This window comes from Ranitomeya variabilis, chromosome 2 (genome assembly GCF_051348905.1).
Source record: "Ranitomeya variabilis isolate aRanVar5 chromosome 2, aRanVar5.hap1, whole genome shotgun sequence".
In the NCBI taxonomy this organism is placed as follows: Eukaryota; Metazoa; Chordata; class Amphibia; order Anura; family Dendrobatidae; genus Ranitomeya; species Ranitomeya variabilis.
Genome location: NC_135233.1, coordinates 544880554 through 544896502, shown reverse-complemented (window position 1 = coordinate 544896502; position 15949 = coordinate 544880554).

The following is a 15949-nucleotide window of genomic DNA, read 5'->3' as shown; positions in this document are numbered from 1 at the left end:
TTTCAAGTATCGGACGGTATCGCTCAACACTACTTATGAGTGTTAAAAGGCAATAAATGGATGTTAGCAATATACAGTACATTGGCATACAGCTGATGTATGTAAATGATCAGATCTGCAGAATGCTTTGTAAGAATTTTAGGCTTATGTTAAAGGGGACCTGTTATTTGATTTTAAAAAAATTGAGTTAAATACCTTGTAAATTTCCCTGAGCTTTCCTGTTTCTGCTACTCTTTTCAGTTTTGTGCTACATTGTTTCAATCCAGAGATAATCACATTTGTTTCTTCTGGAGCATAGTATGTGAAATCTCTTCTAGTAGTTCAACTGGGTGTTTTTTTAGAATCCTCTCTGGAGACACACACTTTCATCCCTACCAGATGCTGCCCCTCACAGCTCTGCAGCTGAACTAGCAGTCTATCATTTTCAGACACTGCTGAGATGTAACTGGCAGCATCAGGTAGGCAGGCATGAAAGCACATACCCCCAGAGAAGACTTCGAATAAACACTTAGTAAGACTGCAAGCAGAGATTTCACATACTGCACTACTAAAAACAACCATGAATATTTCTGCAATGCAATGACACAGCGCAAAACAGAAAAGAGTGTCAGAATCAGGGGTGAATTAGCTGTGCTGTGGGATTTTTATGAGGTATTTAACTCAAGTTTTTCAGTAAGTAACATTGGCTCTTTAAACTTTGGTGTTGGGGATGGATGAGTATGTAATATCACTGGAAATTTTCCATGAAAACATGCATATTAGATCTTTCTTGGAACATAAAAAACTACAGAGGTAGTTCAACTGCCAGGGTATATATCTATAGATTTTGTTACACAAATTTCTTCAATTGCATATAATTTCCATTTATTTGAATGGGGTTGTTTCAGATGAATGGAACAGTTGCAGAACTTCCTGCAACAATATCTGCAGAAAAATGCAACAAGTGATTTCACCTTTAAAGGGGTTGCATGGTCACAACAAATAGTTGACCTATTCATAGCACAGTGCACGAAAATTAGATCAGTAGCAGTCTAATACCCACCACCCCCACTAATCAGTAATTATAAGCTATTGATGGGCATGAAAACTCCACAGCTAACAATTGCTGTGCAGGAAATCTGTACAGGTTATAAATTGTAGGTAATCTGAGCAGCCAATGATTGCTAAGAAGAAATAAACAATTAGATATTGCTAAGCAGTAGTGATTAGTGAGTATGCTCGTTACTCGAGTTTCTCCGAGCATGCTTGGGTGGTCTCCGTGTTCTGCCCATTTATGAGCAGCAGAGATATATATTCATAGTGTAGTACCAGTTACGACCCTTAGAGGTCATTAGTTACCCATTTATTCTGTTTTCTGCATACATGAGTATTTCTCCTTTAAAGAAGCAGTGTATTCTGGTTAGAAACGCCCCTTTAGCTTCCCGGGGAAAACAAGATATGCATGCAGACATTTTTCTCGGGCCTTTAGAGTGATGCACACATGTTCCAGGCTCTCACTCCCTACAATCACTCCTCCTGTCCAGCAGATCCCGTTGAGAGTTGTAATGCAGTCATGTGTGTGTATGAGCATTATGGAGCCTCCGTATAGCTTATTGTGAAGTGAGGTATATTGTGCTCTGTATCCTGCAGTTTAACCCCTTTCTACCATTGGACGTACTATTCCGTCCATGTGGGGTGGGCCCTACTTCCCAAGGATAGAATAGTACGTACAGAGCGATCAGTCATGCTCGCGGGGCTATCGCAGCTGACATCCGGCACTATGTGCCAGGAGCTGTCACGGACCTCCCCCGGCACATTAACCCCCGGCACACTGCGATCAAACATGATTGCAGTGTTCCGGTGGTATAGGGAAGCATCGCGCAGGGAGGGGGCTCCCTGCGTGCTTCCCCGAGACCCTCGGAGCAACGCGATGTGATCGCGTTGCTGCGAGGGTCTCTTACCTCTTCCTCCCTGCAGGCCCGGATCCAAAATGGTCACGGGGCTGCATCCGGGCCCTGCAGGGAGGTGGCTTACCAGTGCCTGCTCAGAGCAGGCGCCGGGAAGCCTCCTTGCTGTGCATGTCAGATCGCTGCTCTGACACAGTGCACAGCAAAGTGTCAGATCAGCGATCTGTCACTTTACTGTAATAATGTCCCTCCCTGGGGCAAAGTAAAAAAGTAGAAAAAAAACCATTACATGTGTGAAAAAAAAAGATTTCCTAAATAAATAATAATAAAAAAAAATATTGTTCCAATAAATACATTCCTTTATCTAAATAAAAAAAAACAATAAAAGTACACATATTTAGTATTGCCACGTCCGTAACGACACGACCTATAAAACTGTCCCACTAGTTAACACCTTCAGTGAACACCGTAAAAAAAAAAACAAGGCAAAAAACAACGCTTTATTATCATACCGCCGAACAAAAAGTGGAATAACACGCGATCAAAAAGACGGATATAAATAACCATGGTACCGCGGAAACGTCATCTTGTCCCGCAAAAAACGAGCCACCACACAGCATCATCAGCGAAAAAATAAAAAAGTTATAGTCCTTAGAATAAAGCAATGCAAAAATAATTATTTTTTCTATAAAATAGTTTTTATCGTATAAAAGCGTCAAAACGCAACATGGCGTCCCATTTCAATTCCTGTCAATTTTGCATTGAAAAGTCAAACGGCGATCCTTCCCTTCCGAGCTCTCCCTTGCACCCAAACAGTGGTTTACCCCCACATATGGGGTATGAGCTTACTCAGGACAAAGTGTGCAATGACTTTTGGGGTCCAATTTCTTCTCTTACCCTTGGGAAAATAAAAATTGGGGTGAGAAAAGATAATTTTTGTGAAAAAATATGATTTTTTATTTTTGCGTCTCTGCATTATAAACTTCTGTGAAGCACTTGGTGGGTCAAAGTGCTCACCACACATCTAGATAAGTTCCTTAGGGGTCTACTTTCCAAAATGGTGTCACTTGTGGGGGGTTTTAATGTTTAGGCACATCAGTGGCTCTCCAAACGCAACATGGCGTCCCATTTCAATTCCTGTCAATTTTGCATTGAAAAGTCAAACGGCGCTCCTTCCCTTCTGAGCTCTCCCTTGCACCCAAACAGTGGTTTACCCCCACATATGGGGTATCAGCGTACTCAGGACAAATTGTACAACAACGTTTGGGGTCCAATTTCTTCTCTTACCCTTGGGAAAATAAAAAAATTGGGGGCTAATAGATCATTTTTGTGAAAAAATATGATTTTTTATTTTTACGGCTCTGCATTCTAAACTTCTGTGAATCACTTAATGGGTCAAAGTGCTCGCCACACATATACATAAGTTTCTTAGGGGGTCTACTTTCCAAAATGGTGTCACTTGTGGGGGGTTTCAATGTTTAGGCACATCAGGGGCTCTCCAAACGCAACATGGCATCCCATCTCAATTCCAGTCAATTTTGCATTGAAAAGTCAAATGGCGCTCCTTCGCTTCCGAGCTCTGCCATGCACCCCCACGTATGGGGTATCGGCGTACTCACGACAAATTGTACAACAACTTTTGGGGTCCATTTTCTCCTATTACCCTTGGTAAAATAAAACAAATTGGAGCTGAAGTAAATATTTTGTGAAAAAAAGTTAAATGTTCATTTTTATTTAAACATTCCAAAAATTCCTGTGAAACACCTGAAGGGTTAATAAACTTCTTGAATGTGGTTTTATGGGTAAATATATTTTTATTAAAGAGAAGAGAATTTTACAAGAAAAACAGTAGTTGAAAACTACGACAATGATCAAAGTACTTTTTCTTATAATATACAATTCGAGAAGAGTAACACAAAAAACACTCGTTCACAAACCTTGCATATATCTTACATAAAAGAAAGAAAAAAAAAAAATGGTAACTTTAACATATAAGCAATAACTCCTTGCCCCCGCAACAGGCGAGGACTTTCATTACCGTGAATAAAAGAAAGCATACCTAAAATCAGTTCACCCATGTCCCCTAGAGCGAGACATGCATGCAAATAGTAACATTATAAAAGTAACTGGTAAATCATGGTACAGACCTATCATACCGAGCTGGTGGAAGGTGAACAGCTCACCCAGGGGGGAGATAGAAAGAGGAGGAAATAGAGGGGGGAGACCACGTAGGTGGGGCTCAAGAAAAGAAATATAAAATGAGAACACGAAAAGAAAAGTAGAGTAGCTTAGTAATCGACTGTAGAATAGACAGGTGTATTCAGGTAAACAGGTCAGGGAAACGAGCAGAATCTTTAAATAGAATCCATTCAGTCCAGATACCTAAAAAGGAGACCCTTGTCTGTGAAAGGTCTGCATCAATTTCCTCCATCCTAAAGATGGTTTCAAATTCTGAAAACCACTCCACAACATCGGGGGGAACCGGGTCTCGCCATCGGCGGGGGATCACCGTCCTAGCAGCTGCTAATTTAAGGATGTCCTTTTTTGGGGATCCCACCGAACCGGGAATCATGGAGAGCAATGCCATCTCCGGAGTACCGGTGATGTGCTTGCCTGTGATCAAACCATAATTTCGGAACACTTGGTCCCAGAATGTTCTAATCAAGGGGCAGCCCCACCAGATATGCAAAAGGGAGCCAATGCCATTTCCACACCTCCATCAGCAGTTTGAAATTGAGGGAGAAAATTTGTGTAACCTGTCAGGTGTGAGGTATATTGCAGTTTATACCCCTTCTCCGAGGCCTCACTGGAACTCGGGAGTTTATGGTTCATCAGGAAGCAATGCTCCCATTCCTCATCCGACAAAGTCCGCCCTAAATGCTTCTCGCAAGCAGACTGGAAATAGAGCCTTGCGTCAGAGTCAGGTGTTGAAAAAATTGAGTAGAGGGAAGAGATTCCCCTGCTTGGGGCGTCTCCACCATCAAACAACAGTTCCAAGGTAGAGAGTCTACAGTTCGAACCCCTTGGCAAATTCAAAGAGGCCAGGAAGGACCGGACCTGCAAGTACTCCCACCAAAGAAGTTTAGTGGAGGGAGATTGGGTTTGGAGGGAACAGAGGGTGGGAATCTCGCCACGCTGTAAGATATCACCAACCCGTATGTCATCCTCGTATTTCCATCCCATGAAGGCTTTCCTGTGAATGCCCGGAGGAAATGCCGGGTTGCAAAAAATACGTGTAAGAAGGCTGGCCCCAAGAGGAGCGGACCCCTTCACACCACTGCAGTGCCATGCCCTCATAGCCTCTGAGGTTAGGAAGGAAAATCTCCCCCGTTGAAGAGCATATTGCTTTGGGATCCACTGAAGATAATGAAGAGGCAAATCGGACCATTCTTGTTCCAACTCTACCCATTTTTTAAATTTAATTTTATATTTCCAGTCCAAGAGGCGAACTAATATGGCCGCCCTGCAATAGTTTCGGAGGTTGGGTAGACCCACCCCACCAAACTGGCGTGGCCTAGATAAAACCTTGTAACTCACCCTCGGTGTTTTCCCCTTCCAGATAAAACGGGAAATCAAGGACTGTATTTTAATAAAAAACGATTTATGTGGCCAAATGGGAATCGCCTGAAAGATATAAAGAAATCTCAACAGGATATCCATCTTAACCACCTGAATCCTACCGAGCCACGACAGCCTCAATGGGCCATAAGACTCCAGAAGGGATCCCACCCTGTTCAAAATGACCTGATGGTTCAAAGAAAATAATTGAAGAGGATCCGAGGTGAGGTTCACCCCGAGATATGAAATCTGATCCTGTTGCCATCTAAAGGGGAAGGCCCGCTTCAAGGAAGCCACCACGGAAGAACATAGAGAAATGTTTAGGACCTCAGTTTTGTAGTAATTAATCTTGAAGTTACTTAAATCCCCGAAGGATTCGAACTCCTTCATAAGCACTGGAAAAGAGATGACTGGGTTAGAGACGAAGAGGAGGATGTCATCGGCAAATAGGGCCGTTTTATGGTTAGAGTTTCCAACCTGAATCCCTGAGATTCTGTCATTAACTCGGATAGCCTTAGCCAAATGCTCAATAACTAAAACATATAATAGGGGCGACAACGGGCAACCTTGTCTAGTACCGTTCTGAATATAAAAACGATCGGACAAAGATCCATTGACTCTAACACGAGCTGAGGGTTTTGAATATAATGACATAATTTTCCCCAGGAAATTGGATTGTAAGCCAATATGGGTCAGGGTCTCCCGTAGAAAGTCCCAATGGACTCTATCAAAGGCCTTTTCCGCGTCAATCGACAGAAGACAAAGAGGGGACTTTTGCATCTTGGTCCTCTCAATAAGGAGAAGAGACCTGATAATGCTGTCCCGCGCCTCCCGGCCCTTGACAAAGCCCACCTGATCAAGGTCGATAATAGATGGGAGAAGTCCCGACAATCTGTCAGCCAATACCTTGGCAAATAATTTTACATCGACGTTGATCAGGGAGATTGGCCTATAACTCCCGGCCAGCAGGGGATCTTTATTAGGCTTTGGCAGAACAGAAATATGAGCCTCTAGGGACTGGGGGGTAAAGCTATTCTCCTCAGAAATCGCATTAAAGGTGAGGACCATTTGGGGAAGCAAGTCAGATAGAAGGGATTTATAGAATAAGGGAGTGAACCCATCCGGCCCAGGACATTTAGAGGTGGACGTGGATTTAACAGCTTCTGACAGCTCCTCAGGGGTTACGTCCTTTTCCAGGACCGCCAAATCCGCCTCAGGGAGGGACGGGACCTTGATCCTATTCATATAAGATTTAATTTTATTTTTCAACGTGGTGGGATCCAAGTCAGCATACCTGCCCCTAATGTTGTACAGGGATTTATAGAACTTTTGAAAGACCTCTAGGATCTCCTCATTACTATGGACCAGCTGGCCCTTATCATTTTTGAGTGATGAGATAAGGGTGGGACCCGATCTGGGATGTAGCAGTCGTGCTAGAGGGCGCCCACAAACATTAGCTCTTTTGTAGAAAAACCCTTTAGTTATTTCCTTGTCACCCATAAACCGTCTATCCAGCAGGCCTTTAAGTTCAAGCCTTTTTGTAGTGAGTAGGGTTGAGCGAAACGGGTCGATCATTTTCAAAAGTCGCCGACTTTTGGCTAAGTCGGCGTCTCATGAAACCCGATCCGACCCCTGTGCTTGTCGGCCATGCGGTACGCGACTTTCGCACCAAAGTCGCGTTTCAATGACGCGAAAAGCGCCATTTCTCAGCCAATGAAGGTGAACGCAGAGTGTGGGCAGCGTGATGACATAGATCCTGGTCCCCACCATCTTAGAGAAGGGCATTGCAGTGATTGGCTTGCTGTCTGCGGCGTCACAGGGGCTATAAAGGGGCGTTCCCGCCGACCGCCATCTTACTGCTGCTGATCTGAGCTTAGGGACAGGTTGCTGCCGCTTCGTCAGAAGCAGGGAGAGCGTTAGGCAGGGTCCACTAACCACCAAACCGCTTGTGCTGCAGCGATTTCCACTGTCCAACACCACCTTCGGTGTGCAGGGACTGTGGAAGCTATTTTTTTTTTTTTTTCCCCTCAGCGCTGTAGCTCATTGGGCTGCCCTAGAAGGCTCCGTGATAGCTGTATTGCTGTGTGTACGCCACTGTGGAAACCAACTGCTTTTTTCAAAGCACATATCCTCTTGTTCCTTCCTTTCTGCACAGCTATCTTTTTTGTTTGTCCACACTTTTTATTTAATTTGTGCATCAGTCCACTCCTATTGCTGCCTGCCATACCTGGCTTACATTACATTTGTTTTTGTTTTTTTTTGTGGGAGATTAAGATTGGCATTTCTGCTACAGTGCCATCCCTGTGTGTGCCATCTCTCACTGAGTGGGCCATAGAAAGCCTATTTATTTTTTCCGTGATTTGTGTTCTAAAATCTACCTCAACACAAAAACACTACATCAATCAGTGGGAGAAAAATATTGGCCTCAGTCAGGGCTTGTGTGCCACTGCTGTGTGTGCTATCTCTCATTCAGTGGGCTATAGCAAGCCTATTTTTTTTTTTTTTTTTTAATATTATTTGGTTTCTAAAGTCTCCCTGAAAAAAAAAAAAAACCTAAAAAAAACAGTGGGAGAGTAATATTGCCCTTTCAGCTTGTGTGCCAGTCTTGACTCCTGGGTGTGCCACCTCTCTCCCTCTCATTCAGTGGGCCATAGAAAGCCTATTTATTTTTTTTTTTAAATATTATTGGGTTTCTAAAGTCTCCCTTAAAAAACAAAAAATACATAAAAAAACAGTGGGAGAGTAATATTGCCCTTTCAGCTTGTGTGCCAGTCCAGTCTTGACTCCTGGGTGTGCCACCTCTCTCTCTCATTCAGTGGGCCATAGAAAGGCTATTTTTTTTTTGTTTTTTTTAATATTATTTGGTTTCTAAAGTCTCCCTGAAAAAAAAAAAAAAACATACAAAAAACAGTGGGAGAGTAATATTGCCCTTTCAGCTTGTGTGCCAGTCTTGACTCCTGGGTGTGCCACCTCTCTCCCTTTCATTCAGTGGGCCATAGAAAGCCTATTTATTTTTTTTTTTAAATATTATTGGGTTTCTAAAGTCTCCCTTAAAAAACAAAAAATACATAAAAAAACAGTGGGAGAGTAATATTGCCCTTTCAGCTTGTGTGCCAGTCTTGACTCCTGGGTGTGCCACCTCTCTCTCTCATTCAGTGGGCCATAGAAAGGCTATTTTTTTTTTTGGTTTTTTTAATATTATTTGGTTTCTAAAGTCTCCCTGAAAAAAAAAAAAAAACATACAAAAAACAGTGGGAGAGTAATATTGCCCTTTCAGCTTGTGTGCCAGTCTTGACTCCTGGGTGTGCCACCTCTCTCCCTTTCATTCAGTGGGCCATAGAAAGCCTATTTATTTTTTTTTTTAAATATTATTGGGTTTCTAAAGTCTCCCTTAAAAAACAAAAAATACATAAAAAAACAGTGGGAGAGTAATATTGCCCTTTCAGGTTGTGTGCCAGTCTTGACTCCTGGGTGTGCCACCTCTCTCTCTCATTCAGTGGGCCATAGAAAGGCTATTTTTTTTTTTGGTTTTTTTAATATTATTTGGTTTCTAAAGTCTCCCTGAAAAAAAAAAAACATACAAAAAACAGTGGGAGAGTAATATTGCCCTTTCAGCTTGTGTGCCAGTCTTGACTCCTGGGTGTGCCACCTCTCTCCCTTTCATTCAGTGGGCCATAGAAAGCCTATTTATTTTTTTTTTTAAATATTATTGGGTTTCTAAAGTCTCCCTTAAAAAACAAAAAATACATAAAAAAACAGTGGGAGAGTAATATTGCCCTTTCAGCTTGTGTGCCAGTCTTGACTCCTGGGTGTGCCACCTCTCTCTCTCATTCAGTGGGCCATAGAAAGGCTATTTTTTTTTTGGTTTTTTTAATATTATTTGGTTTCTAAAGTCTCCCTGAAAAAAAAAAAAAACATACAAAAAACAGTGGGAGAGTAATATTGCCCTTTCAGCTTGTGTGCCAGTCTTGACTCCTGGGTGTGCCACCTCTCTCCCTTTCATTCAGTGGGCCATAGAAAGCCTATTTATTTTTTTTTTTAAATATTATTGGGTTTCTAAAGTCTCCCTTAAAAAACAAAAAATACATAAAAAAACAGTGGGAGAGTAATATTGCCCTTTCAGCTTGTGTGCCAGTCTTGACTCCTGGGTGTGCCACCTCTCTCTCTCATTCAGTGGGCCATAGAAAGGCTATTTTTTTTTTGGTTTTTTTAATATTATTTGGTTTCTAAAGTCTCCCTGAAAAAAAAAAAAAACATACAAAAAACAGTGGGAGAGTAATATTGCCCTTTCAGCTTGTGTGCCAGTCTTGACTCCTGGGTGTGCCACCTCTCTCCCTTTCATTCAGTGGGCCATAGAAAGCCTATTTATTTTTTTTTTTAAATATTATTGGGTTTCTAAAGTCTCCCTTAAAAAACAAAAAATACATAAAAAAACAGTGGGAGAGTAATATTGCCCTTTCAGCTTGTGTGCCAGTCTTGACTCCTGGGTGTGCCACCTCTCTCTCTCATTCAGTGGGCCATAGAAAGGCTATTTTTTTTTTGTTTTTTTAATATTATTTGGTTTCTAAAGTCTCCCTGAAAAAAAAAAAAAACATACAAAAAACAGTGGGAGAGTAATATTGCCCTTTCAGCTTGTGTGCCAGTCTTGACTCCTGGGTGTGCCACCTCTCTCCCTTTCATTCAGTGGGCCATAGAAAGCCTATTTATTTTTTCCGTGATTTGTGTTCTAAATTCTACCTCAACACAAAAACACTACATCAATCAGTGGGAGAAAAATATTGGCCTCAGTCAGGGCTTGTGTGCCACTGCTGTGTGTGCTATCTCTCATTCAGTGGGCTATAGCAAGCCTATTTTTTTTTTTTTTTTTTTTTTTTAATATTATTTGGTTTCTAAAGTCTCCCGGAAAAAACAAAAAAAACCTAAAAAAACAGTGGGAGAGTAATATTGCCCTTTCAGCTTGTGTGCCAGTCTTGACTCCTGGGTGTGCCACCTCTCTCCCTCTCATTCAGTGGGCCATAGAAAGCCTATTTATTTTTTTTTTAAAATATTATTGGGTTTCTAAAGTCTCCCTTAAAAAACAAAAAATACATAAAAAAACAGTGGGAGAGTAATATTGCCCTTTCAACTTGTGTGCCAGTCTTGACTCCTGGGTGTGCCACCTCTCTCTCTCATTCAGTGGGCCATAGAAAGGCTATTTTTTTTTTTGGTTTTTTTAATATTATTTGGTTTCTAAAGTCTCCCTGAAAAAAAAAAAAAAACATAAAAAAACAGTGGGAGAGTAATATTGCCCTTTCAGCTTGTGTGCCAGTCTTGACTCCTGGGTGTGCCACCTCTCTCCCTTTCATTCAGTGGGCCATAGAAAGCCTATTTATTTTTTCCGTGATTTGTGTTCTAAATTCTACCTCAACACAAAAACACTACATCAATCAGTGGGAGAAAAATATTGGCCTCAGTCAGGGCTTGTGTGCCACTGCTGTGTGTGCTATCTCTCATTCAGTGGGCTATAGCAAGCCTATTTTTTTTTTTTTTTTTTTTTAATATTATTTGGTTTCTAAAGTCTCCCTGAAAAAAAAAAAAAAACCTAAAAAAACAGTGGGAGAGTAATATTGCCCTTTCAGCTTGTGTGCCAGTCTTGACTCCTGGGTGTGCCACCTCTCTCCCTCTCATTCAGTGGGCCATAGAAAGCCTATTTATTTATTTTTTTAAATATTATTGGGTTTCTAAAGTCTCCCTTAAAAAACAAAAAATACATAAAAAAAACAGTGGGAGAGTAATATTGCCCTTTCAGCTTGTGTGCCAGTCTTGACTCCTGGGTGTGCCACCTCTCTCTCTCATTCAGTGGGCCATAGAAAGGCTATTTTTTTTTTGGTTTTTTTAATATTATTTGGTTTCTAAAGTCTCCCTGAAAAAAAAAAAAAAACATACAAAAAACAGTGGGAGAGTAATATTGCCCTTTCAGCTTGTGTGCCAGTCTTGACTCCTGGGTGTGCCACCTCTCTCCCTTTCATTCAGTGGGCCATAGAAAGCCTATTTATTTATTTTTTTAAATATTATTGGGTTTCTAAAGTCTCCCTTAAAAAACAAAAAATACATAAAAAAACAGTGGGAGAGTAATATTGCCCTTTCAGCTTGTGTGCCAGTCCAGTCTTGACTCCTGGGTGTGCCACCTCTCTCTCTCATTCAGTGGGCCATAGAAAGGCTATTTTTTTTTTGGTTTTTTTAATATTATTTGGTTTCTAAAGTCTCCCTGAAAAAAAAAAAAAAACATACAAAAAACAGTGGGAGAGTAATATTGCCCTTTCAGCTTGTGTGCCAGTCTTGACTCCTGGGTGTGCCACCTCTCTCCCTTTCATTCAGTGGGCCATAGAAAGCCTATTTTTTTTTTTTTTTAAATATTATTGGGTTTCTAAAGTCTCCCTTAAAAAACAAAAAATACATAAAAAAACAGTGGGAGAGTAATATTGCCCTTTCAGCTTGTGTGCCAGTCTTGACTCCTGGGTGTGCCACCTCTCTCTCTCATTCAGTGGGCCATAGAAAGGCTATTTTTTTTTTGGTTTTTTTAATATTATTTGGTTTCTAAAGTCTCCCTGAAAAAAAAAAAAAACATACAAAAAACAGTGGGAGAGTAATATTGCCCTTTCAGCTTGTGTGCCAGTCTTGACTCCTGGGTGTGCCACCTCTCTCCCTTTCATTCAGTGGGCCATAGAAAGCCTATTTATTTTTTTTTTTAAATATTATTGGGTTTCTAAAGTCTCCCTTAAAAAACAAAAAATACATAAAAAAACAGTGGGAGAGTAATATTGCCCTTTCAGGTTGTGTGCCAGTCTTGACTCCTGGGTGTGCCACCTCTCTCTCTCATTCAGTGGGCCATAGAAAGGCTATTTTTTTTTTTGGTTTTTTTAATATTATTTGGTTTCTAAAGTCTCCCTGAAAAAAAAAAAACATACAAAAAACAGTGGGAGAGTAATATTGCCCTTTCAGCTTGTGTGCCAGTCTTGACTCCTGGGTGTGCCACCTCTCTCCCTTTCATTCAGTGGGCCATAGAAAGCCTATTTATTTTTTTTTTTAAATATTATTGGGTTTCTAAAGTCTCCCTTAAAAAACAAAAAATACATAAAAAAACAGTGGGAGAGTAATATTGCCCTTTCAGCTTGTGTGCCAGTCTTGACTCCTGGGTGTGCCACCTCTCTCTCTCATTCAGTGGGCCATAGAAAGGCTATTTTTTTTTTGGTTTTTTTAATATTATTTGGTTTCTAAAGTCTCCCTGAAAAAAAAAAAAAACATACAAAAAACAGTGGGAGAGTAATATTGCCCTTTCAGCTTGTGTGCCAGTCTTGACTCCTGGGTGTGCCACCTCTCTCCCTTTCATTCAGTGGGCCATAGAAAGCCTATTTATTTTTTTTTTTAAATATTATTGGGTTTCTAAAGTCTCCCTTAAAAAACAAAAAATACATAAAAAAACAGTGGGAGAGTAATATTGCCCTTTCAGCTTGTGTGCCAGTCTTGACTCCTGGGTGTGCCACCTCTCTCTCTCATTCAGTGGGCCATAGAAAGGCTATTTTTTTTTTGGTTTTTTTAATATTATTTGGTTTCTAAAGTCTCCCTGAAAAAAAAAAAAAACATACAAAAAACAGTGGGAGAGTAATATTGCCCTTTCAGCTTGTGTGCCAGTCTTGACTCCTGGGTGTGCCACCTCTCTCCCTTTCATTCAGTGGGCCATAGAAAGCCTATTTATTTTTTTTTTTAAATATTATTGGGTTTCTAAAGTCTCCCTTAAAAAACAAAAAATACATAAAAAAACAGTGGGAGAGTAATATTGCCCTTTCAGCTTGTGTGCCAGTCTTGACTCCTGGGTGTGCCACCTCTCTCTCTCATTCAGTGGGCCATAGAAAGGCTATTTTTTTTTTTGTTTTTTTAATATTATTTGGTTTCTAAAGTCTCCCTGAAAAAAAAAAAAAACATACAAAAAACAGTGGGAGAGTAATATTGCCCTTTCAGCTTGTGTGCCAGTCTTGACTCCTGGGTGTGCCACCTCTCTCATTCAGTGGGCCATAGAAAGCTTTTTTTTTTTTTTTCCTTGATTTGTGTTCTAAAATCTACCTCAACACAAAAACACTACATCAATCAGTGGGAGAAAAATATTGGCCTCAGTCAGGGCTTGTGTGCCACTGCTGTGTGTGCTATCTCTCATTCAGTGGGCTATAGAAAGCCTATTTATTTATTTATTTTTTTTCTTATTATTTGGTTTCTAAAGTCTCCCTGAAAAAAAAAATACATAAATTAGGTGGGAGATTAATATTGACATTAGTGCTTGAGTGACAGTCCTGCGTGTGTGTCATCTCTGTGATTTTGTGCCACAGAAAACAGAGTGTGTAACATTGTGCCTGATTTTCCTTGTGGTCTCACCAACCTGTTAAGGGATATTGAAATCATACTGAAGTTATAGCTCACCGTGTAAGTTGTTTGACAGCAACAAATAAAGTTACTTTGGTTAAGATTTTAAAACAATGAGGAAGTCTGGTGCAAGAGGTCGTCGTGGGCGTTCATTGTCAGCTGGTAATGATGGTAGTGGTAGTGGAGCATCAGGTGGTCGTGGGGATAAAAATATTCCACCTAAGTCTGGAGCTGTGGAGCCAGTTTCGTCGTCAGGCTACACAAGGCCTCGAACGCTCTCTTTTCTGGGAGTAGGAAAACCGCTTTTAAAGGCGGAGCAGCAACAGCAAGTTTTGGCTTACATTGCAGACTCAGCCTCTAGCTCTTTTGCCTCCTCTTCCGAAACTGGTAAATGTAAAAGCAGCGCGTCGCTTGTGGATGTTCACGGTCAGGGACAAGTCGCTTCCTTGTCCTCCTCAGCAAAAACTACAACAAGAGAGAAGGATGCAGCAGGCGACACAACGGGTCACTCCATGGAGCTCTTTACACATACCGTCCCTGGCTTAGAAAGTGAAACATTTAACAGGCCATGCCCATTACAAGTATATTCTGACATGGAGTGCACTGATGCACAGCCACAGCCAGAGTACTATGCTGCTCCTTTGACTCAGACCACCACATTGCCCTCTCAGGGTACAGATCCACAATCAGACCCTGATGAGACTATGTTGCCCCGCCACGAACGCTATACCACCGACCGACACAGTGACACAGACGAAGTTGCACACGAGCTCGAAGAGGAGGTAATAGGTGACCCAGTTATTGACCCCGATTGGCAGCCATTGGGGGAACAGGGTGCAGGCGGCAGTAGTTCAGAAGCGGAGGTGGAGGAGGGGCCGCAGCAGGCATCAACATCACAACAGGTTCCATCTGCCGGGCCCGTATCTGGCCCAAAACGCGTGTCAAAGCCAAAACCTGTTGGAGCACAGCGTTGCCATCCGGTTAAAGCTCAGTCTGCAATCCCTGAAAAGGGATCCGAGTCTAGGAAGAGTGCAGTCTGGCATTTTTTTAAACAACATCCAACTGATCAGCGCAAAGTCATCTGTCAAAAATGTTCAACTAGCTTAAGCAGAGGTCAGAATCTGAAAAGTCTAAATACTAGTTGCATGCATAGACACTTAACCACCATGCATTTTCAAGCCTGGACTAACTACCAAACGTCCCTCAAGGTTGTAGCACCCTCGGCCAATGAAGCTAGTCAGCAACGCAACATCCCTTCCGTCACTGTAAGGCCACCATTTTCCGCACCACCGGCAGTATCTGTGCAGGTTTCTTTGCCAGCCAAAAGCAGTCAGGGTCAGGGAATCACCAGTTTTGTAGGAGGAAATATTGCATCTAGGGCACCGGCGGAAACAATACCGTCTCCAACCGTCTCTCAGTCTGCCATGTACACCGGCACACCCGAAAGTTCCACGATCTCCAGCTCTCCAGTCCAGCTCACCCTACATGAGACTCTGGTTAGAAAAAGGAAGTACTTATCCTCGCATCCGCGTACACAGGGTTTTAACGCCCACATAGCTAGACTAATCTCGTTAGAGATGATGCCCTACCGGTTAGTTGAAAGTGAAGCTTTCAAAGCCCTGATGGAGTACGCTGAACCACGATACGAGCTACCCAGTCGACACTTTTTTTCCAGAAAAGCCATCCCAGCCCTGCACCAGCATGTTAAACAGCGCATCGTCCATGCACTCAGGCAATCTGTGAGTACAAAGGTGCACCTGACTACAGATGCATGGACCAGTAGGCATGGCCAGGGACGTTATGTGTCCATCACGGCACACTGGGTGAATGTGGTGGATGCAGGGTCCACAGGCGACATCAATTTAGGGACAGTTGTGCCTAGCCCACGGTCTAGGAAACAGTTGGCTGTAGGCGTTCGCACCCCCTCCTCCTCCTCCTCCTCGTCCTCCTGCAGAAGCTACAGCTCTTCCACAGAACGCAGTCTGCCAACCACTCCATCGGCAGATGACACTGTTGCACACCAGTTGTCCCATTATGGGCCAGCTACTGCCAAGCGTCAGCAGGCTGTATTGGCTATGAAGTGCTTGGGCGACAACAGACACACCGCGGAA